Below are 22,394 nucleotides of genomic sequence, written 5' to 3'. Positions count from 1 at the left end.
CCGGGAAGGGGAAACGCACATCACAAAGTTTCCCTGACCAGCCAGTCCGCACCTTTCAGCCAAGAACCCAGAGCTGTACAGGGGGGTGAAAGCCCACTGTTCAAAACATCACCAGCCAGCCCACAAGAACCCCCGTCAGCAGCGAGGGGGGAAGAGCCTTTCCAGGAGAGCCCCGGCCACTAACCACGGCATGGCTCCCAAAAGACTTAACAAGCTGGCCAGAAACATCCCTATGTTCACTCCGAACCATGCAGGAGGCCACAACGTGCACGCCATCCGCAGGACATTGACTTTCACTTACAAACTGTTACCAACGTCACCGCGTGGGACAGATTGTACCTGCTCAGAATCACGTCCAGTCGTGATGCGCGCAGCTTCCTCGACCGTCAACCAGAGACAGCCCAGAGCGGAACCCCTCTCGACATGCCACTGGTAAGCACAAGTCTGAACCCACATCAAAAAAAAAACAGTGCCGCCACATCTGAGACAGCTGAGACCCTGAAGTCGCTGAAAGAGCTTCTTCACAAAAGACTTTCCAAAGGAGACAAGAGGGACAAGACAGACATCCTATGTCTAAGCGTAAGACCTGAACCAGGCAACCAGAACACTGCTCGTCAGCCTCAGAGCACAGAGCTAACTGTCACATCACAAAATGACAGCATCACCCAGCCACCACAGCTGACAGCTGCACAGCCTGAGCGACACAGCACAGTTTCCCACAGCTGGGTCCAAAAGCCCAAAATACCTAGAAATGCTGCTTGTCTGTCTGTCTCCGCAGAGAACTACACAAGACCGGCCCTAACCGCCCATCGATCACCACACCAGCCCCTACGCTAAGACTCCTGGGGAACCTGATCGAAAAAGGGGGTGGCCCGGAAACTCTACCTAGCCATCACTTTGGAAAATGAGGTGAGCTTGGAAGCCCTGGTAGACACCAGCTCAGACCTCACTTTAATGTCAGCTCAGCCCTTTGAAAGACTCGGCACTAAAGCTAAGAGCAAAGATCGAACTCTTATACCCCAGACGTGACAGCTGAACGTGCAGTCGTACAGCCAGAACAACATCCGGCTCGAACAAGTAGTTCCCAGGAACTCCAGCAGCCATCCATGGGTACACAGCCTCAGCACCAAGTCAAGATTCAAGTTCACTACCCTGCACCTTCCAGCTCGCCAGAGACCAAGAAATGCTGCTCAACGATGCGTGAACTGATACAGAAGGCCTCTAACACATAAGGCCTCCTCAGAAAGGGTCCCCTAAGATCCCATTGTTTCCGAACTGCAAAACCAGAAGGCACACAGAATGAACATAATGCAAGACTCTGTAAAAGGGTCCCTGGTCAGCATAAAACATAAAACTTTTAAAGTAGATGAAAATGTGTGCTCGAAGAGAAGCAAGACTCTGCATTAGACAATTTAGAATTTAACTGATTTAAAGAAAATCTTGAATGGACGTGTATGCCTCACCTGCCAACACACTATGCACAACTTTTTCGAAACAAACATTTGCTACATGCTGGTTGAAATGACACTGCTAAACATTAGTTTCCATGACAATAAAGGGTTACAGGAAACCCTAGCTCCAAATAAGGCATACGTCACCTTGACGCCATAGTGTAGGAAAACCACCTGAGTTGAAACTACTGTTAACCTACAGGTTTAATTTGATCATTGCAATCCAAACGGAACACAACATGCGATAAGCATTTTGATCACTGGGTGCTGGCTTGTCTAAATGCAGATAAAACAATAGCTGGAATTGACATCTCTACTGTAAGTGAAAGAGTCTTAGATTTCCTTAATATAAGTAAGTTCAGCAGTAAAGCGTAAGTCTGTTTGACAAAAAAAAAAATCTCATCTCAGCAGCTTGTAAACTGTACCGATATCTATCCTGCTTTGGTTAAAGAAATCCAAATTGCAGTATTGCTAAACCTGTTTCTGACAAAGGAAGCTCAGGACAGTGTTATATATACGTAGACCTGGGTGATGCTCCCCTTTCTACAAGGTAAAGGCCTTACAAATTATTGTTAGATTGATGTAATTCACCTAAAAATTTTAGCTGCATCTACAAGCAGAGAGCTACCTAGCGATCAAAACTGTTCACTCGCTGAAGAGCCAGCATTTGTGCATGAGAGGGACGTAACTATAGATGCTTAGACAACCTTTGACTTACAGCAAATCTATTTCCTTACTCGGTAAACAAATAGAATAAGTTGTGTTAAGTAAAGAGAAGAGTTACATGAGTAAAACTAGCAAATGCCAAAACACAGTCGCATTTTACTTAATGTAACGTCAAGTTCTCAAAAGACTTTAAAGTATAGGCGCCCCCTTATAACCCTTTTAACCCGTTAAAAGGTGCAGACATTCTTCAGGTACTGTCGAATTGTTCTGACATGCTCTAGTTCCCATGACAATGACTTGTCACAGGAAGTGCTAACTCGTGATGTCACGTTGTAAACAAACCAGCCTAGGTGGCTAAGCTAACCTAACCTAGCGTCCATCCAGCTTAGGCTAAGCTAACCTAACCTAGCATCCATCCATCCATCCAGCTTAGGCTAAGCTAACCTAACCTAGCATCCATCTAGCTTAGGCTAGGCTAACCTAACCTAACATCCATCCCGCTTAGGCTAAGCTAAATAATAACTTCTACAGTTAGCAGTTAGCATCATTTACTTTAAGCCTTAATTACAGCTGCTGTTTATACAGCCCAAAGTATTCTAGAATACTTTCTTTAACCCCAGTTAGGGTTTGTAATTCTTCACTTTCCGTACTTTCAATTCTGCTCAGCTAAAGTTCACCTTCACTAGTTTAGGCATAGGCCTTGCTGAGCACTGTAGGCTAAATCGCCAATTAAACTTAAGCTTAAGTACATGTAAAATGTGTAGCTAGAGAAGAATCTGTATAGTAATGAGAATTTTCATCAGCATGTTGACTAAACATTTGAAGGGACACACAAAGTGGTCTTGAACACGCAACCGCTGTAACCCACCATCGAGTGTTGGTCAAAGCGAATTCAAAGTTTAGTCACTAGTGCTACTGACTATTCTCACATTCAGATCATTCCCGCTGTTGTGACCACTCACCCACGTTTTATTTTTATTTTTACTTTAATAATAATAGCATTCAGCTATTACCTTGTCTTTTCGGTCATCTATATGATTCAATTCCATTTCCTCTCTTGTTGGAATGTGGTTCCATTTCCCATAGGGCCCAGAAAGGAAACAGAGACACCTTTATTTGTGATTTTGTTTATTTTCAACAAGTGCACTAATTTTTATGACCCTGCAACACAAGTAATTTCAACGATTACTAGGGCATAACTATAGTCCTGAGGATTGATAATAAGCCTAATTTGAATAGGAAAGCTGTCCTTTTTCCCCCTATCATTCACTTCGTCAAGCCGTAGTGAACCACTAGTTAAGTCCTGAGAAATAATTTAGTCATAAGAACCATCTTAAGTCAGTTATTTCATCTCGGCTATGCCCTTTCCGGGAAATACTCTCGGAACCACATAAGTCTTAGCCTCCTAACATCCACAGCTAAGATGATAAGGATACAAGACACACTTCACTAGCTAGATACACGTGAAACGCATAGCTTTATGCTACATTCCTAGCGAACCCATTAAACCTTGGTTCTGAACTTTTAGGGTCATGCATTAGTCTCACCCCAAGTGCGACAAAATGTCACAGAGCCTCTGCTTAACCTGACCTTAACGTTCCAGCTTACCAAAGACTATGAAAAACAATGGACACTATGAGAAACCACCTCTCATACCCCTCCAACCACCCACGAACGCCGTCTGCACCCACCGACAACCAATGCCCCAGACAACCGACGTCTACCGGCACATGCTGCGTGCACAAGACAACATTCAGCGTTCTGCACCTGATGCCATCACTGCGCCACAGCTTGTGGTGCCACAGTGCAAAAGGGGGGGTCATGCCAATGTATGCCCATGACGCACCATGTGCTGCACACCGCAGCACCAGAGACACTTGCAAGACACCGAACCAAGTGGCATACCGGCGTCCTCAAAAGCGGAAAGACTGTCCTAGCCAACCAAGGACAACACTCGCTGAAATTTTTCCTCCCTTTCTTTTTCTCTCTCCCTTTCACTTTTACCAGGATGCTGCTGTGCCTCCAGCCAACCAGAGAGCAGCCGCAATCGGACATCTCACCAGGTCCGGCATCAGGCATCGTCCTGAGGGAACAACCGGGACTCCTGATCACCAACTGCCGGACCCACACCCAGAAAGTATATGTTCGACTAGACCCGCGTAATGTTTACAGAGCACATTACCCCAGCGCAGTGGCCCAATACAGTTGGGCCGGTGCCCGATGGACAGAGGACTCCCTCACTCACGCTGAGGCCGATGTCAGGCACATGCTCAACCAACTTGAGAAAATGACTGTCACACAAGCGGAGCTAAGTGGACACAACCGCCGCTCCAAACGGTTCCTTGGAGCTTTGCTCGGAGCCGCCGCTGCCGTCGGAACTCTGTTTAACATCGGTATGTCTAGTGTCAACTCAGTGAACTTAGCCACCGTGAGACGGCACGTGGCCGAAATCCGGACTGAAATCCCACAGATAAAAGAGCAACTCAACACACAAAGTGCCTCCCTTCAGACCATCGGCAAGACTTTGAGGGGAACTGTGGTGGTTCTCAACACTCACAGCGTCCTGCTGAACCAGACCGTGAACTCTATGAAACAGCTGTTTACGGTTTTCCAGAATGACTTTGCTCAAACTCAGCTGGTCACAGCCCTGATGGCAGACATGCTGCGGGAGGGGAGCTCTTCCATTGACAGCCTAGCCAGGGGAAGGATTCCACCGTACCTGATACCCTTAAGCCTTGTCCAAACGGTGCTGGCTTCCGCCGTCACCACGCCAACTGACCCTCTACAAATACACCTCACCTGTTGTCCAAGCCTGGACCGCAGCCGACACCGCGCTGCGTATCTCTATGGTAGTCAGCCACATCCTGTCACTAGGCCTGGCCTTCATCCTGTATAGGAGGCTCAACGAGATGCGAACATCGACAGCCAAGCTCACGAAAGCCGTGTCTGGAGGTTTCCGACGGAACCCCCGGAAAGAGGGGATCACACCAGACACCGCTTTGAATCTCATCGAGCTGAGCCCTCAGCCTCAATAACCACCTGCTACAAAACCCTCATGATTCACCTGCCATCCGCCATTGTGATGATTGTCGTCCGATGATGTCTCCACAGAGACGTCATCCGACGAAAAGGGGGAATGTAGGGTATGAGCGCAGAATCATGGAGTCAGCATTCCTTAACACAATAAACACACGTTAACAGGGGTTTCTAAAGCCCCAACCTATGACTCTTCCAATTCTAAATCTTCCGTTAGCGCCAGCCAGTCTGGAGGGTAGATTAGTTTGTGACACCTTTACAGCGTAATGAGTCCCCAAAGAGATCCTCGCGCGATCCTGATTTGTTCGCGAGCCAACATCCAAGAAGACCGTTATCTCCAAACCCCCCCCCCCAGCGAGGAAGGAATGCCAGATGCGCAAATGGACAACACACACTCACACACACACACACACACATATATGCATCTATAACATTAAAACCCAGAAATGAGTGATTATGAAATGTATACATGATGTATTCCTGTATGTTTGAAGTTTATACTGTATCCTGTCTATCTAGGACTGTTAGTTATGTAGTTGAACCTTGCGGACTTCTATAAAGGTCTAAGAGTTTATATATATCCTTGTATGCGTAACAAACACGGAGTGATTGGTATTAAACGAAATCGCTCAACTTGCTCGAGCCAAATATATGTAAGAAGTTAATGAAAAATATAGTTTACTATGTTTTCCATCTTTGGAGTGAAAAGAGACCAAAACTAACATCACTGGTGTTCTTAGATAACGGCGTTTACGACCCAAAGGAATGTTCACAGAACTGCCACCCTCTCTGAATTCTAACCAAGGAGGAGAAATGAATCCTGTATTCATATATATACAGTATATGCTATTATATATCCACTTGAGAATTGTATGAACAATGTATCTAAGTTCCCTATTTCATGAGTTGCCTTTTTGTGGTTTGGTCTATGTTTCTCGACAACTCTAATGCGATAATGTTTAAACTTGGCCAACTAATGTTTAACCAAATCCATTTGTGGCAAGTTTGGTCTTAATAAACTCCAATCTTCATTCCCCAGTTGTTAATTGACATTACATTTTGCTAAACTTGTGACGCATTAGTATTATAAGAATTGTGAAGATTCTGCTCTTAAACACCCTAATTTCGTCGGTTTTAAATGTCTCTCTCTTAGACAAAGAGCAATAAAAACCAAAGTCCCGCCTGTGAAATTCCAACCCTCTAATTGGCCAAGTCAACAGGAAGAGGCCGGATTTCTCCAAGGTGATAAATGACGCTTCCCCCCTCCGCTCGTCTCTCTGTTACTCTGACTGTCAAAAATGTAGGGTCTCGCCTCCGGGCGAGCTCTTCGCCTTTCTTTTATTTGTTTCTAGTTTAGTTTGTGTTTTTCAGTCTTAGATAAGTCTCCGTGTTTAATTCCAATCGACGAGTGAAAAGAACACCGCGTGACATATCTCTTCAGCAAATCCATCTACAAGGGACCTTTAAACGAGCGCGCGCTCGTTTTGAAGGATAAACACGCGCACGTGACCATGTGGCGAGAGACGCACACACGCTTCTTCACCAGCCATGCGAAGATGTGACGTTAACTCCGCGTGATTTCCCCGTAGAGATCTTTATTTCTTTTCTTTGTTAGTCAAAGTTTTGTTTTCCGTAGTCGACGCTGTTCACTTCCACAAAGTGAAACAAACTTAGCCGAACTATTTTCCTTTGGTAATGTTACCCCAAAGACTTGGAAACTCCGTTCAACGCGCGCCAAGCAGCACCCAGTGACGCTTCCTAAAGGACTCCGCTCACGCTCGCGCAGGAATGCCGCGACACAGAGAGACCCAGAAACTTAAGTATATCTCTTTATAGAGCTTCTAAGAAGCATTAAGATGATGTTTTTGTGTTGTCACAGGTAGGGGACTGTCAGGGGAATGTTGCCAATGCTCTCTCTCTCTCTCTCTCTCTCTCTCTCTCTCCCTTCCCCTTTCACACGTGTTTCCATTGTCCACACTCTATGCATTTCTCATTCATCGATGCCTTATCGTGTATTGTTGTTTATTATGTTTGTAAATACATATATCCCATGTAACCGTAGTAAATACATAAGTAGTTCTGCCTTATTAAATTCATTATATTCATCTGATTGATGTACTGCCTTTTTGCTCATTTAAGTCCCTTAAGTGCCAAAAGATCTTATAGCAACAAGCTTACAAATTAAAGATACTTTAAAGAGTATGTGTTTATAGGGCAGGAAACCCAATTCTTGTGGCCACAGAATTGCTTTTCCTGAAATCCTATAAAGTAAGATGATATTGTGGATTCCCACAGATATTAGTCTGACAATTGAGCTAATTAATTTTGCCTGGTTTGTAAAACGTGGTCCGTGCAGGTAATTGCAATCAACTTGTGGTTAAGTGCAAGGATACACAAGCATGCATGCAGGTAAAATTACATATCATCCCTTATCGGGAGTTTTATTAACATGTAAGACTGATCTAATCCAAACATGTATGAATAATTATTAATTACCAATTATTAATTATGATATGCAAATTCCCCACGGATTAGATCCGCCCAGAGTCTTTACATCCCAAATTTCTTTTTTTTTCTCACTGTTCCTATGAATAATGTGCCAAAATAAAAGTCCAAAAATGAAATGTACATGTACCAAATTTTTTCAGAAATGTATTTTTAATGTTTCAGTATTGTAGAGTAGATACTTAGCTGTGGATGCTCATTTCGCCTAGTTTGATTTGACTAATTTCATAACAAAATGCATTTTATTTTTTCATACTGTACATCAGGGCTATTCAATTGACGGCCCGCCGATCATCTCCATCCGGCCCGAGGGCACTCCAACCAACCTCCCTATAGCGAAGGCTATACGCACTGTGTGTGTACCATGGGCGCTCCGACTGACCTGAGAAACGTTTTCAGTCTGAATATTTCAGCAGTTATTATGTGTGCCCCGTATTTCTGTCGACTGAACCAGCGATATCGATCATTCTTAAATTAATCATTCTTTGGTTTGATTATTTCCTTTCCATGAATTGGCCAAACGCGCTTGCATAACTGTCTGAAACGATTCGGATTCGTTCGGACCGTTCTCTCACTGAATCATCTGCAGTGGTTTCTCGGTCAGTAACAACAAATAGAGAACAAACAATGCTTTTTTCAGTTGTTTCACTAGTTTACTTTGAACTACGCAGCACGGCCCAGTGGATAACGGAACGCAAGCTTAAAGGAGTTGCGTTTACTCCCAGTCCTGGACACTATTATTAAACAGCGTTGCGACATCCAGTGAGAAGCGTTTCAATCTGACACATCTCTCTGTTACAAACCACAGATCACTCAATGATTTTAACTAGTTTTAAATCAGATGAAACAGCCTCAACATTCCCAACACGACTGATGAGGTAAATAGCAGATACATTGTGCCATGAGCGAAGTTAGAAGACTAAATCCCTAATCACCACCCTTACAAACATTTACCGCGAATGTACTGTAGTAATTTACCATGGTTTGGGCAGAAATGTGGAATATTTATATTGAATACTATGTTATAGTCATTTATATTGCATTAGATTTATTAGGGGGCTAGACAAATACATAATTAATTGTGTGTATAGTTTTTACCTGTTTAGGCATTTTTTATACAGTGGGCATGAGTAGCCATGCATGGTTTTACCTATGGTTACGGAGTCTCATGGTCAGAATATTTTAATTTAAGCCTATAATAATTAATAAAATAATTATTATATATTCTTATTCATATATTTGTACATAGCTGTAAATAAGTTATTTATTATGGCCTTATAAATCTGCATACTGTTGGGTACCACATTTCAAAGTAAATACAATACTTTTATGTTTACTTTAGCTTACTTATTAATACTGTTATGTTTCAATAAATAAGCTAAACCCACCGGCCCACCTCAACTTTTCAATTTAATAATCCGGCCCTCGATCGAAGCTAACTGAATAGCCATGCTGTACATATAATGTTTTGATGCCTAAATTCGTAGCATTTGTAGCATTTAAAATTATGTTTTAATATTTTAAGCTATGACACTTGCAGGATGTTTTAAAGGCACAAATCACCTCTTATATGTCAAAAGATCGAGGCAAATTTGATTTCACATGTCATGACCCCTTTAAACTATTTATCGGCCATAACATAAAAATTATCAGTTTATCTGTATCAGTCCAAAATTTTTATATTGGTGTATCCCTAAAAAAACACTGAAAATGTGTATTTAGTGTATACACAAAATAACACTCGGAGACACATGCACAGAGAAACAAAACTGTTGAATTCTGTGCCTGTCACACTGTCCATGTCATACATGCATGTAATGCTATAAATAAGTTCACACACAAACACTGAGAGGCAGGATCTGGATCTCTAAGGATCAATTTATGATGTGCCATCAGGAGGGGGCAGGTTTATTAGCTTGTTATTTTCGAATCTCTTCAGTGAGAATTTGTTTATATTTATGTGTAATGGAGCTGAACCCAATGCACTTTTGAAATCGGTCTCACAGACCCCTTCACCCCAGTCCAAAACCACCAGCATTAGAAGATGCAGACTGAATGCACTGCTTACCGTATGTTTGTTGAACGTAACCAAGCTGTCTGCTGCTGGTTTAGAAAAGGGTGCCAGACAACTAAATAAAAAAACACACTTCTCAATTTCTGCCTTTGAATATCTGAGGGTGGCCACGTTCAGTTGAAAAGCTAATATTTACAGCAGCCAGATGCGGCGCACAAGCTAGAAAACCATGTTGGCATACAGATCCTCACATCCGCATGGATGGTGCGAAGGAACGTTCGCCACTGGAAGCGGCGTGCTGCAGACGGGTCAGAATAGGACCATTCACCTTGGGCCAGGACCTCTCAGACCTGCTAACGACCACCATCTGATCATCCCTGTCAGCCAGATGAAATGTTATTCACCATACATAAATCACTCAGCCACAACGCGAGCACGTGAGCAGAGTCACACGTGTGAAAAACAGAGAACAAACATTCAGGCGTTCCTCATTGGAGAATGAGAAAGATGCGGACTAGGGATGTGAATTTCTGCCAAAAATGGCATTCGAAAATCGAGGAGCAAAAGTCGATTATCGTTCGAAAATAAAAAAAAACACTAAAAAAACGCACACTCACAATGATAGAAAAGGAGGCCAATTTCATCTTTAGCGATTTGTCATCAAACAAACTGTTTATTAATTGAACAAGTAACATGTTTTCGTCGTTTTTTAACATAGTTAACAGAAAAAAAACAATAAGCACGACAGTCCGTTTTTGCATCGCCAAACCAGATGCTCGTTAGATAAAAAAATAATGTCATATGTTATAATGATTTTATGCTGACCTGCCTTGTTACTGCAATAGCCTACTTTTTAAACAAATTAGTTTCAATAAAAACTATTCGTGTGATGCCACTGCGCAATACACACACATTACCGCGGGATGGCGGGTGTTCATTTCAGAAACTGTGGACAATGGTAGCTTATTTAATGTAGTTTTAAATTAATATGTTAAAAAAAAGGATAATGTCATCATACTTGTAGCAGTGCTATCATCGCGTAATAATCTGTTTGGTTGTAAAATGTATTACCTGAATGAAATGAACTCGAATGAATCGTCCTGTGGAATCATTCATTCACAGACATCATACGAAGATGTTCAACTAGATCTTCATCGCTGGCAAAAATATGATGCATTTGCAGATTTGCTTTCACTAGACTAAACTGTAGGCCCACGGCCACTTCATCCAACGCTCTTGATGTTCTTACATCTTCCTGTTACGACTCCGAGTGTGAATTGAAAGCGCATCAGAGGATTCAGTGCGTGCAGGAAACTGAACAGACCATTCAAACTGATTCGCGAACCGATTTAGACAGATCTGTTTGATGAAGTCTTTGAACAGAATCGTCTTTGAACATGAGCATCGCTCATGCCCATAAAAAGATGCAGCGCGCTTGGAATAAACTTAATACTCTAACAGCATGTATTGCATTAAAATAAAGTAACGAGAGGAACGTCGCCCCAACGTAAGGAAGTAAATGTAGCCTACTTTGTAGACGGTTTCTACCATAGACAGTAAAAGGTTACTACCCACATCTGTTGGGCGCAGTTAACGGTCACGGTGCTCTTCTTCTGTTGTTTGTTTACACTATATAAAACACTGGTATCCTATCGCGCAGTAGGGGGTTTCATTCATGTTAGTGACACCTTGTGTCACCGACAGGAAAATACCCTGCTGCGCGATCTGTGACAGTTACCGCGCTGTCAATTATGACACATTGGAATTGCGCTAAAATATAACGATATTCGAAAAAGTAATTTTATGATCGAATTTCGAACGCAGTTCAACTATTCGAAGATCGCGACTCATCCCTAATGCGGACCTCACTTCTCTCCAATACCCTGGCCGTGACAGGAAGCGGACTCTTATCTGGATCCGTGCACAGGAAATGAGCACAGAAAGCCAATTAAAAAGTGACAAGCACTTTGGTTACAATGTCATGTGATGAATTCACTGCAGTTATGATTTAAAGAAAGCTAAGAACTGACTCTGTTAATTTTAACCTTTTATGTTATAGTATTGTTTGAATAAGGTTTACAGCTTTAGTTGAGAGAGACATGAACTGTACCTGATATATATATATATATATATATATATATATACAAATTAATCGCTATTGAATGAAACTTAAATAATAAAATCGAAATCGAATCAAATTTTTATCAATACCCAGCCCTACCAATTATTGTGGCATCTTTTAAACTTAGCATACTAGTCTCATGAAAGGAGCAAACGTTATGATGTGTAACATCCACAGGAACAAAAAATGCACTCATGCAGAGATGAGACATAGTGGCTCCACTCCATATGGGTGGCAGGACACATAGACTCACACACTCATGAGGGTGTGCAGAACTGACACCAGGCGGCAGCTCACAAGCCACAGACAGCCAATGTTCCATGTCTGTCCTATACGTCCCACAGTGTGGCCTCATAAAGAGTCAAAGAAGAAGAGCTAAGTTAACAGTCTTAGGAACGTTTTGCTCCCTCCACAGATGCATGAAATGCAATCCTACTTCAAATGTCTTGTCTTGGGCTGTGAATCTACCCAGACACTCCACATTCCTGACTTTAATAGTTTTGGATGCACAGGAACTTTAAAAGCCACAATGGGTTTCCCTCAGTCTCAGAAGCCCTGTGATTAATATATCTATGCTTGCAAATGTCCTGGATTCTGAGAATTTCACACATTCATATAGGGTATTTTGGAAATGTCAGGACGATTTAATTTAATTTAATTTAGTTCTTGAGAGTCGCATGACAAGAATATCAAAACTCACTTTGCTCTTTCTGATGAAAATTTCAGTGTGGGGCAGTGCTCACTTCTACAACTGAAATGCTGAATGATGGTGTGGTGACGTAATTAAAGATTTGGGTGGATTACTGGTTTGTAGGAAATTACAGTAGTCTGTACTGTACTAAGAATTAACAAAATAAATGGGTCAAAAATGGTTGTTTTATCAAAGTGTCAAACAATAAAGTCCATATTTTTAGGGGAATAAAAATTCCCATATTCAAAAACAACATAACGCAAATTTCTTTGGAAACACAGTCTCCTAAACCAGCTGTGTTGAACCATGAAGTTGCAAGAGATTGCTAAGTGAAAACACTACTAATAATCAAAATATAGACAGTCGTAGTTTTATGTTTTTCTTCAGGTTTACACTCTACCATTTAAAAGTTTTGGGCTCAGTAAGACTTGTTTTTTAAAAATTTAATAATAAAAAAATAGTTTTTTAGTAACTTTTAGTTACTAGTACTTTTAGTTAGTAAAGTACATGAATCTGATTAAACTTGATGTGTTTTATCGAGTTGATGTGGGCATTGACAGGTTTGTGGATTGCCTCAAATCATTTGCGAGCGCACGCTCTCCGTGGGTGTGTTCACATTAGCAGATAATGAGTTGCCATGAGAACGACTGGCATCTCTCTCTTTTCATACAGACTACATAAACAGAGAATATTTGTTTTCGTTTTGAATTAGATCATTTAAAAGCAGACACTTAAAGGGTAACTATGCAGTTTTTTTTTAACTTAACTCAACAGCTTCGGAGTCATTGGAATGGTTTTATGACTTTTTTCGGGTTGAATGGTGGTCGTCTTGTTCTACCCCGGTGCCTGTGAGCGGAAAAACCACCCTTGCAACTTTGGCCTGGCGGGCCGCCGGCCTCAGCTTCAGGAAGTATCGCATGATATCAGCTCACGCGATGTTAACAAATTGCTTTACAGCTCTGCACACATATCAATAAGCACATACATATGAAGCACCCTCTATGGAAGACACTACACTAGCGCACATTTCAGACGTGATGGCAGATTCGACGAAGGAAAAAACAAAGAAAATGCGGTCAGAATAGTCTAGGAACAGGAAACGAGAATCTGACCACGTGAGGAACCGGACAAGAGTCCCACTCGGTCAGGCTTTCACTGTTAAAGTTGATTCCTGCGATTATCATGAGAAAAGTTGTCAATATCTCACATAATTATCAGTACAGAAAATAAGCCTACACGTTGTAAATGGTGTAAACGTGCGCAATTTCCAAATTATTATGATATATTGCAATAATCATGTCCAACGACTTCATAACGGACAATGTTATGAAATAATGCGACGTACATGTAACTTCATTGATGTTATCTGGCATTTTGTAATGTTTACATTACACTCAAAAAACACAAATGAAATCATACAGTATGCCTAGGCTATAGGCTATTTACTTGTAATTTAGCTGCAATCATGTAAAAATGTTATAAGCCATCAAACGAGATATTATTATGAAGTAATAAAGTGCAGAGCCTCTCTGCGTGAGTGGTATTTACGACAGTAACGCTAAATACAAGTACTCCACATCGGGGTCGCTTTTGACAAAAACGGAATTCCTGCAAAGTGTGCCTTTAAATGATTATAAAGATATATTGCTTTTGCCTGTGTGACTAGTATTCGCTGAGTTTTGTTTAAGTTTAGAGACGTGATCCAGAAAAAAAGTTCACGGAGACGGAGAGGCAGAAAGCATAGCCTGTGTATTTTCTTTATTTTACAAAAGCACAATGTTTTGTTTTGATTGTAAGTGGACACATACAAAGGTGGACATTTAACAGTTTATTTTTCATATTTCTTAAGTCTGTATGACGATAAATGACGGAGTATTTTAAGTCTATTTTGCTGCTATGTGAAAAAAATCCAGCAAAACGTGCCGCTGTGTTGACCCCAGAAAGTAAGGCTATAACATCTGCCACAGATGCATCAGATGAGCTTATCTCTTTTATTATCTGCTCAAATGGTGCATGTTTGCTGTATTGTTAAAGCACGAGCCTCTCACTCTACGCTGGTTACTATTTGATTGCGTCATCAAAAACGTCATTGTTTGGTTAAATTTATTCGGTGTTTTTACTTATTACTTAATCATTTCGGTTGCCGAACATTCAGTGCATCCCTAGAAAGTACCATTTTTCCCAGATAACATTTTTGCATTTGCAAATGTCTGCCCCTGGTCACCCTGATTTTACCAAGACATGTTCCAGGATAAACATATTTTGTTGATCCTGGACCAACATTCCACTCTGAAAATTTAGTCCTAACTCTGTCCCTACCCTTCAACCTAACGTTATCCATAACATATTATCCCTATAATCAGAGGCAAATGATTTGTGAATTACACCAATGTAGAAGCACCTAACCCTGGTTGTACACCTAAACTTGACATAAACTGTAATTCCTCAAATCTGATTGGTGTATTGGAATGTTGCTCCTGGATCAACAAAGATGTGAAATCAGGTTCAGCATCTCCCCCTCACCAAAGTCAAATACACAGAATCAGATAAAATTGGACAGTAATACTATAACAATATCAGCATTCAGAGTGCACTAAAAACTGAGGTTAACACCTAAACTTGAGGGTTAGTCTTCTTGTCAGATAAGTTACTGAAGATGGTGCTGCGAGTACTTGTGCACAAATGTTTTGTCTGTCTTGAGATCAACACAAATGACTTCCGCTGTTACAACTGAGCTTTCAGTGTTTCCTGAAGTCACTACAGAACTTCTGACGACAGGAACTAAAACTCGGAACTGTCCAAGTGTCACTGGAACAATCTGTACTTCCCTAACGGCAACAAAACAGACACTTGTAAAAAAAAAAAAAAAAGAAGAAGAAGATCATGCCACCTTGAAAATGTTTCCTCTCATAGTCACTGTATTCCACCAATAAAAAGAAGCAACACATTTGTTTTGTAGTTACTAGTCATTGTTTTAGTATAAAAACAATTTATTTTAAAATCCCAGAAGAAATGTGTCAATACTCAGTCTTGGGTGTAAGGAGGCAACCAGACAAGGACAACAAATCTTCCGCCAAATAAACATCACAGGGAAAGGCAATGTTTTATACAATGTGCTCAAACGACACCAAAGAAATTCATCATGATGAATGTGCCACATGTGTCAGTGACGTATAGCTAATGCTCAGGGATTCATCAGTGCAGAAACTATCTAACCTACTGATCTAAACTGCCTTCTGTGCTCTGCCTTAGACATACAAAGACCTTAGGAGAACAACATCACCATATACACCCTTTCCTTCCTTCTCTCTCTCTCTCTCTCTCTCTCTCTCTCACTCTCACTCTCACTCTCAGGGCGAAGGCTAATGAGAATGCAGTGTGTTCACCTGCCTGGCTGAGATCCTGCAGAAGGGAGAAGCTCCTCACGGGTAAATGGAGGCAGCAGTTCCCTGACAGGCCCTCTGCTGCTGTCAATATTCACTCACTGAAACCAGTAGTCAGAGAGTCGTGCTCTAAGGAGCCACTCATGAACTCACAAACTCGGTTTAAGAAAGAGAACTATATGCAGTTAGGAATGCATAGTACTAGGACTTGAAGTTTTGAGGAAGTACAAAAACGTATTACGTCAGAAAAGGGGTTTTATCCTAGGGTAAGAATTAATTCTGCCGTTCATAAACATAATTCATAAACTGCCTTTTTTCAATTCAAAACGGAAATTTCCACCAAAAAAAGTCAATTAGTTAGCATCACAGAATATTACATGTCGTCCTTTAATATTTCTATCGTAAAAAAATTGTCAGACATTTAGGGCCGCATAAATACATAAATTCCGTTTTATTTTTTCCCAAATTCCATTTTTTCCGTTTTAATTTTGGGGAATTCAGTTTTTTTCACCCTTTACTGTTATTTTAGTCATAAAAAGAGTGTGCTTTTAATGTTAATGATTAAAATGTAACAAATAAAATAGGAATGACCTTAAATTCACACTGTCGAGCGCGCTCTCGGACACACTCGGACGTTCTCTCTCGCGCTGTGTCGCTTCGCTTTTGTCCAGTCCGGCGCCTCATAGACAGACGCGGTGTGCACGGAGGGTGTGTGTGTGTGTGTGTGTGTGTGTGTGTGTGTGTGTGTGTGTGTGTGTGTGTGTGTGTGTGTGTGTGTGTGTGAGAGAGATAGAGAGAGAGACGCGTGAGTGACAGAGAGACGGAGGGAGAGCAGGGAAAGGAAATGCAACTAAAAGCGTTAAAAAAATGAACAAAACGCAATATGTGGCGGCCAGTGTTCATTCTTCGCCACGAATTATGTGTTGGAAACACTTCATAAAAGTCACGTGCGAACTGCTCGGCTCGGTACTGAGGGCTTAGCGTCAAGTTTCTTAAAGTCCCTGTAAAGTCAAAATGAAGTATGTGTTCTGAGTTTGTCATATCACAGAAAAATGTGTTATTGGACACCCAGCCAAATTTGAATGATAAAAAAGCCAGGCAAGTACATAAAATAAGCTATCAAAATCTTGAAAAAATGAGCAGTAGTCTCTGCTCTCAAACGCTGGGGGCGTGTCCGCTGGCTGCGCTGAAACCATGCCCACTCGCGGGACAGCTGCCGTTGCCACACTCAACTGTCAAGCGCTACAGCCGGAATGGATGCTCCTAGCAGCTTATTAGGTTAAAGGTGCAGTGTGTGATTTTAGCGACATCTAGCGGTTCGGCTGCGAGTTGCACTGAGGGCTCAGCCCACTGCTCACCCCTCCCTTTCGAAGAAGCTACGGTGCCTGAAACTGGACAAACATATCGTCGTCTGAGACAGCAGAGAATAGCCAGAGTAAGCTAAGAGTGTGTAACATTGTCACTGTTTCTGTACCACAGTCCATTATAAACCACATCATGGATAAAGTTTACAAAGCCATAGTCAGGTGAGGAGCAAGGGTCTTAGTTGTAGTAATTAGTTGATTGTCTCACAAGCGTAACCAGCACATTTCCCCCCACATAGCAAACCCATAATACAGCGAGGGAGAAGAACCACATGAAACTATGCAACTATATATTGTTTCTAACAGGAAAGTAAAAATTTAGCTGGCTAATATGAGCTGTTACTGTGGCTGAGCTGGTTAAAGTGTAAAGCCTTGTTTAAAGTCGACGCGTCCGCATGAGCCCAAAGGTACGTGCGGCAAAAATGGCATGATTGTACAGCGCGCGCGCCTCCGCATCCCATAGACAACATTTACTACACACAATACTTTTTTTCTCTGATTTTGAAAACTCTTCGCGATCGACTTAAAATGCTTCCAAGACCAACGGGTTGGTGTCAATATGTCTACCTTCATAGAAGGGGATTCCTGCGGTTATGTAGATATAAATGTCTCATTCTAAGGTAATAAAAACATTACGGTTTATTAAGTAAGTTCTTTATACACCACTGAACACATAGTTATGGATGTCATATTGCATTTCTGTTAATAGATACTCAAATTTTTTACACATTGCACCTTTAATTATAACATAAGCGCACATGGCAACTTAAACTCATTGGTGGGCACGCACTGCCGATGATGGCACCAGTTGTCGGCGCGACGGGAGGATGAAGGCCGAGGCTGGAGATGGTCGGTTCGGCCCCATTCACCAGTAACAGTGGATTATCAGTGAATCCCAGTTGTCTCCGACGAAAGTTTATAAAACTATCCCGTGTAAAATGATCACTACAGAGCCGGGTTTTGGTGGTGATCCTCAGCTCTCGATCAAGGTGGCTCTTCACAAAATGAATCCACCTCTTCTTGATGTGATCGTTTTTAGGAAATTTAAATAAGGACACCGATCTGTTTTGTACGTGATCGCATCCAGGTAGTACGCATTTCCGTGACGAAGACATAGCCAACTAGCAAACTGTAAGCTGTAGTAACTAATAATACTGACAGTAACTCGCGATTGAGCGGCAAACTGATGCGAATGTGCTCTATTTATATTGTTAGGGGAGCGGCCAGCCTCAGGGGCTCCAGTGCGTCATCAGGTAGGGGCGGGGCCAGGAGCTCAGGCACTCCAGTGCGTCATCGAGTACCCTTTTAGCCCCGCCCAAAAAATCCGTAAAATATCAATGGTGAAAAACTGTTTAACGGTCTAACTCCACAATTCAGTACTTCACAGTTCACAGTCTTTGTAATGTGTTTTAGCAATACATTTCTAACATTTATAATGTGTTTAGAATTTTTTTTTTAAATTGCCTTTACAGGGACTTTAACTTTTTCGCCGATGATTAGCCGTGGAGAGCCGCTTCGCCATGCTTTCATTGTTTTGATGCCGTCATTGGAGCAGAAATGACGGGAGGGGTTGTGTCGCCCAGATTTTCTTCCCCCGGTCTACATTTTCCCAAGACATACGTTCTTCTCCCACACAAAAACAAAATTTCATTAAAAATATGTAAAATTCCGCGAAAACACTAGATTCCGCGTTAATTGGCCAATTCCACGATTCCGTCCGTGATTCCGTGATCGCGGAAATTATAGGGCCCTAGACATTTAGCAGCTTAGCCTACATCTTATTCCACTATTTCACAATTTAAACTGAAGTGTCCCAGTAATTCACGTTTGGCTTCTGTGAACAGTAAGGCATTTACATTTACATTTACATTTAGCAGACGCTTTTATCCAAAGCGACTTACATTTGAGGATTAAACCAAGCGAGTCATCGTGGAGAGGCAAAAACATCGCAAGAAGTGCTCAGAATACAAAGTTCAAACATTGCTCGGAGTAGCATAAACCAGACAAGCGAAGATTTCAAGAGAAACGGTTTTTTTTTAATTTTTTTTTTATGTTAAGTGCTCACGGAAGAGATGAGTTTTCAGTTGTCTTTTGAATGCTGTCAGGGATTCTGCATTACGGACGAGGGTGGGTAGGTCATTCCACCAGCATGGAACCGTGAATGAGAATGTTCTGGACAGTGATTTTGTGCCTCGCTGTGAAGGCACCACGAGCCGTCGCTCCTTGGCCGATCGTAGGCTTCTGGTAGGGATGTAGACCCGTAGGAGCGAGTGAAAGTAGGAGGGAGCTGAGCCGGTGGACAATCTGTAAGCAAGTGTCAGCGCCTTGAACTTGATTCGAGCAGCGAGTGGTAGCCAATGCAGGGAGATGAACAGCGGAGTGACGTGGGCCCTTTTGGGCTCGTTGAATACAAGACGAGCAGCAGCATTCTGGATCAATTGTAAGGGTTTAGTTGCACATGATGGAAGACCAGCTAGAAGAGCATTGCAGTAATCAAGCCTAGAAATAACCAGGGCCTGTACAAGAAGCTGTGTTGGATGCTCAGTTAGGAAAGGCCTGATCTTCCTGATGTTGTGCATTGCAAACCTGCATGATCGAGCTGTCTTTGAAATGTGGTCTGTGAAGGTTAGCTGGTCATCAAAGATTACTCCAAGATTTCTGACTGACCTTGATGGGGTGATTGAGGATGAGTCTAACTGGATAGTGAAGTCGTGCTGTAGAGACGGATTGGCAGGGAGAACAAGAAGCTCAGTCTTTGCCAGATTGAGCTGCAGGTGATGTTCCTTCATCCATGCCGAGATGTCCGCCAGACAGCTAGAGATACGTGCAGCTACTGTGGGATCGTCTGGTTGAAATGAGAGGTAGAGCTGGGTGTCATCAGCATAGCAATGGTAAGAGATTAAGGCCCGTCTTCTTTTATTTAATTGGCATCTCAATCATTTTGACACTGATGATTGCTGTTAGACCTCTGAGGTAGACAAGACTTTTAAAAATTGTATCATCCTAACAAAGGGCTCGACGATAAGGACTGCCCGATGGCCCACCCCGACGGAACTGTCACTTGATCGCTTCACGGAAGTTGATCATTTACGTGTTTTTAAGCTTTACCTATTTCAATATTCAAGCGAACGTAGATGCTAAAGTACCCGTTTCTCTCATATTCGTACTCGTGCGATGTTTGGTAAGTTTTGTGTGCGCAGCAACACACATTTAAAGCACGCACCGGGAGCGCTGTGGTGTAATTGTCACCTAAAGTTAAACCATCAGGGGCCTATACCATGAAGCAGGTTTAGGAGGCTAGCCAGGTATGTTTTAGTTTAGTTTGCGCCAACCCTGGGTTTTAGGCACCATGAAAGTGGTTTGGCTTTTAGCAGTGTTCATCTCCATAGTAACTTACGCTCCACGGCTAACCTGGTCCGGGGTAGGGTTTGGCGGTATTACGGTAATATCGTATACCGTGGGGTCTTAAAATAGCAACGGTATCAGTTTCAATACCGTCATTACCGGCACTTATATATAATATATAAATATAATTTGTTCAATGCCTAAAAATACTTATGTAGTTGTCATCAATTGACATTGTGGAGGAGAAAGAGCGAGAGAGAGAAGGGAGAGGCGGTTAATACTGATGAGGCAATTTGTAAATGTTGCAATAAAAAAGGTGACCGCGAGAGATGGAAACACCTCTAACCTAATGTCGCATCTCCGAAACAACCACCCACTCACTGCTGCGAGGATAGATTTTGCCCTGAGTTCATTAAATAAGCCCATTAGTTTATATTTGTTAAAATATTATAATGTAATTTTTTTTTACGTTGATAATGAAAACTGAACAGCACGAGTAAGATGGGATGCATCGGGAGTCAGACATTGACCACTTGATTAAGTTTCATTTTGTAAAAGGCCTTTCTTTAAAGTGAATTTCGTTTTGTATCAATTGTATCTTAATTTTAATAATTTTTTTATCAACCAATTGCCTGGATAAGAATCAATAAGAATCAAATATAGCAGACAACATAATCATGACATGATCGTGCGCTGGCGCGCCGTGGTCACTTGCATTGAAATCTCATCATAAATTAACCGAAACTCAGTGTATGTCTCACAGACATGACAGATAGGCCTATATCTAAATAAAAATTTAAATTTCATTAAACAAAACAATTCAAAACGAAAAGAAATAGGCCACTCGCTAATTATTTAATCCATGATGTGCATTTCTCTCTATGCGCGTTCATACGGAAATGGCGAACATCAAATTCATTAAACGATCTATTCAAAACGAAAAGAAATAGGCTAGCCTACTCTCTGATTATGTAATCCATGATGTGCATTTCTCTCTATCGTTCACTATGGAGATGGCGATTCGTCAATTTCTCTAAACGAAACAATTCAAAAGGAAAAGAAATATAGGCAGAATACTCTCTGATTAATCCATGATGTGCATTTTTCTCTCTATAGGCGCGTTCACCAAGGAGATATCAATCGTCAATTTCTTTAAACGAAACAATTCAAAACGAAAAGAAAAAGGCTAGCCTATACCTTCTGATTATGTAATCCATGATTTGCATTTCTCTCTATATATGCGCGTTCACTAGGAGATGGCGGTCGTCAACTTAATCTTTGCAGCAGACACTGACAGAAAAGTTCTATTAATAAAAATCAATGGACGCGTGTCACCGGATTTACAAATGCACTTCTTGCTTGTTGCTTGTTAATTTAATTTAAATTAATTAATAAAATGAATACTTTAATTGTCATAATTAAAATAATTAAATATTATTAAGTGTCCCATTTTTGCTCATTTATAAATAGTATTTATATCTACCACCCCCTCAGCACCTGGGTTAAAAAATTATTTGGCGCCACCATATTATAACGGCCCACGTATTAAAAATAGTCGAGTCTACATAGGGCTCCGGCTCATAATTACATTTAATGCTGTCAGTTGGGATCAGACACAACGTGCACGGGTTGGCCTTGATTTATTTTATTATTTTTTTTGCCCGATCTGGTATTCAGTTTCTGAAAGGTGTAGGCAAAAGCCAACAGTTTGGTAACTGAGCCTTATGTCATCATTTTTAATTAGTCACGGTAATACCGTATACCCCGGTAAAATAGGGAGGAGGTTTGACGGTATAAAAATTTGGATACCACCCAAG

General features: G+C 41.5%; 1 protein-coding gene across 4 annotated transcripts in view; it reads right to left on the bottom strand.

Moving 5' to 3' along the window:
* The window catches only part of igf2bp2a (insulin-like growth factor 2 mRNA binding protein 2a), a 98,964-nt gene that overhangs the window by 46,280 nt on the left and 30,290 nt on the right, over positions 1–22,394 (bottom strand). The window contains exon 1 of one of the 4 annotated variants that reach the window (XM_077216048.1): positions 15,872–16,019. The exons of 2 other annotated variants lie outside the window; for them this stretch is intronic. The gene's annotated coding sequence lies outside the window, so the exon portion shown is untranslated. Of the gene's footprint in view, positions 1–15,871; positions 16,020–22,394 lie in introns of those variants that run through there. One more of the 4 variants, XM_077216049.1, reaches the window with a different exon arrangement.

Source organism: Siphateles boraxobius, unplaced genomic scaffold, assembly GCF_051911475.1.
Source record: "Siphateles boraxobius isolate OS27281-9 unplaced genomic scaffold, OSU_SipBor_1 7, whole genome shotgun sequence".
Lineage (NCBI taxonomy): Eukaryota > Metazoa > Chordata > Actinopteri > Cypriniformes > Leuciscidae > Siphateles > Siphateles boraxobius.
Note: the sequence above shows the minus strand (reverse complement) of the source record. Positions and strands in the feature narration are given on the sequence as shown.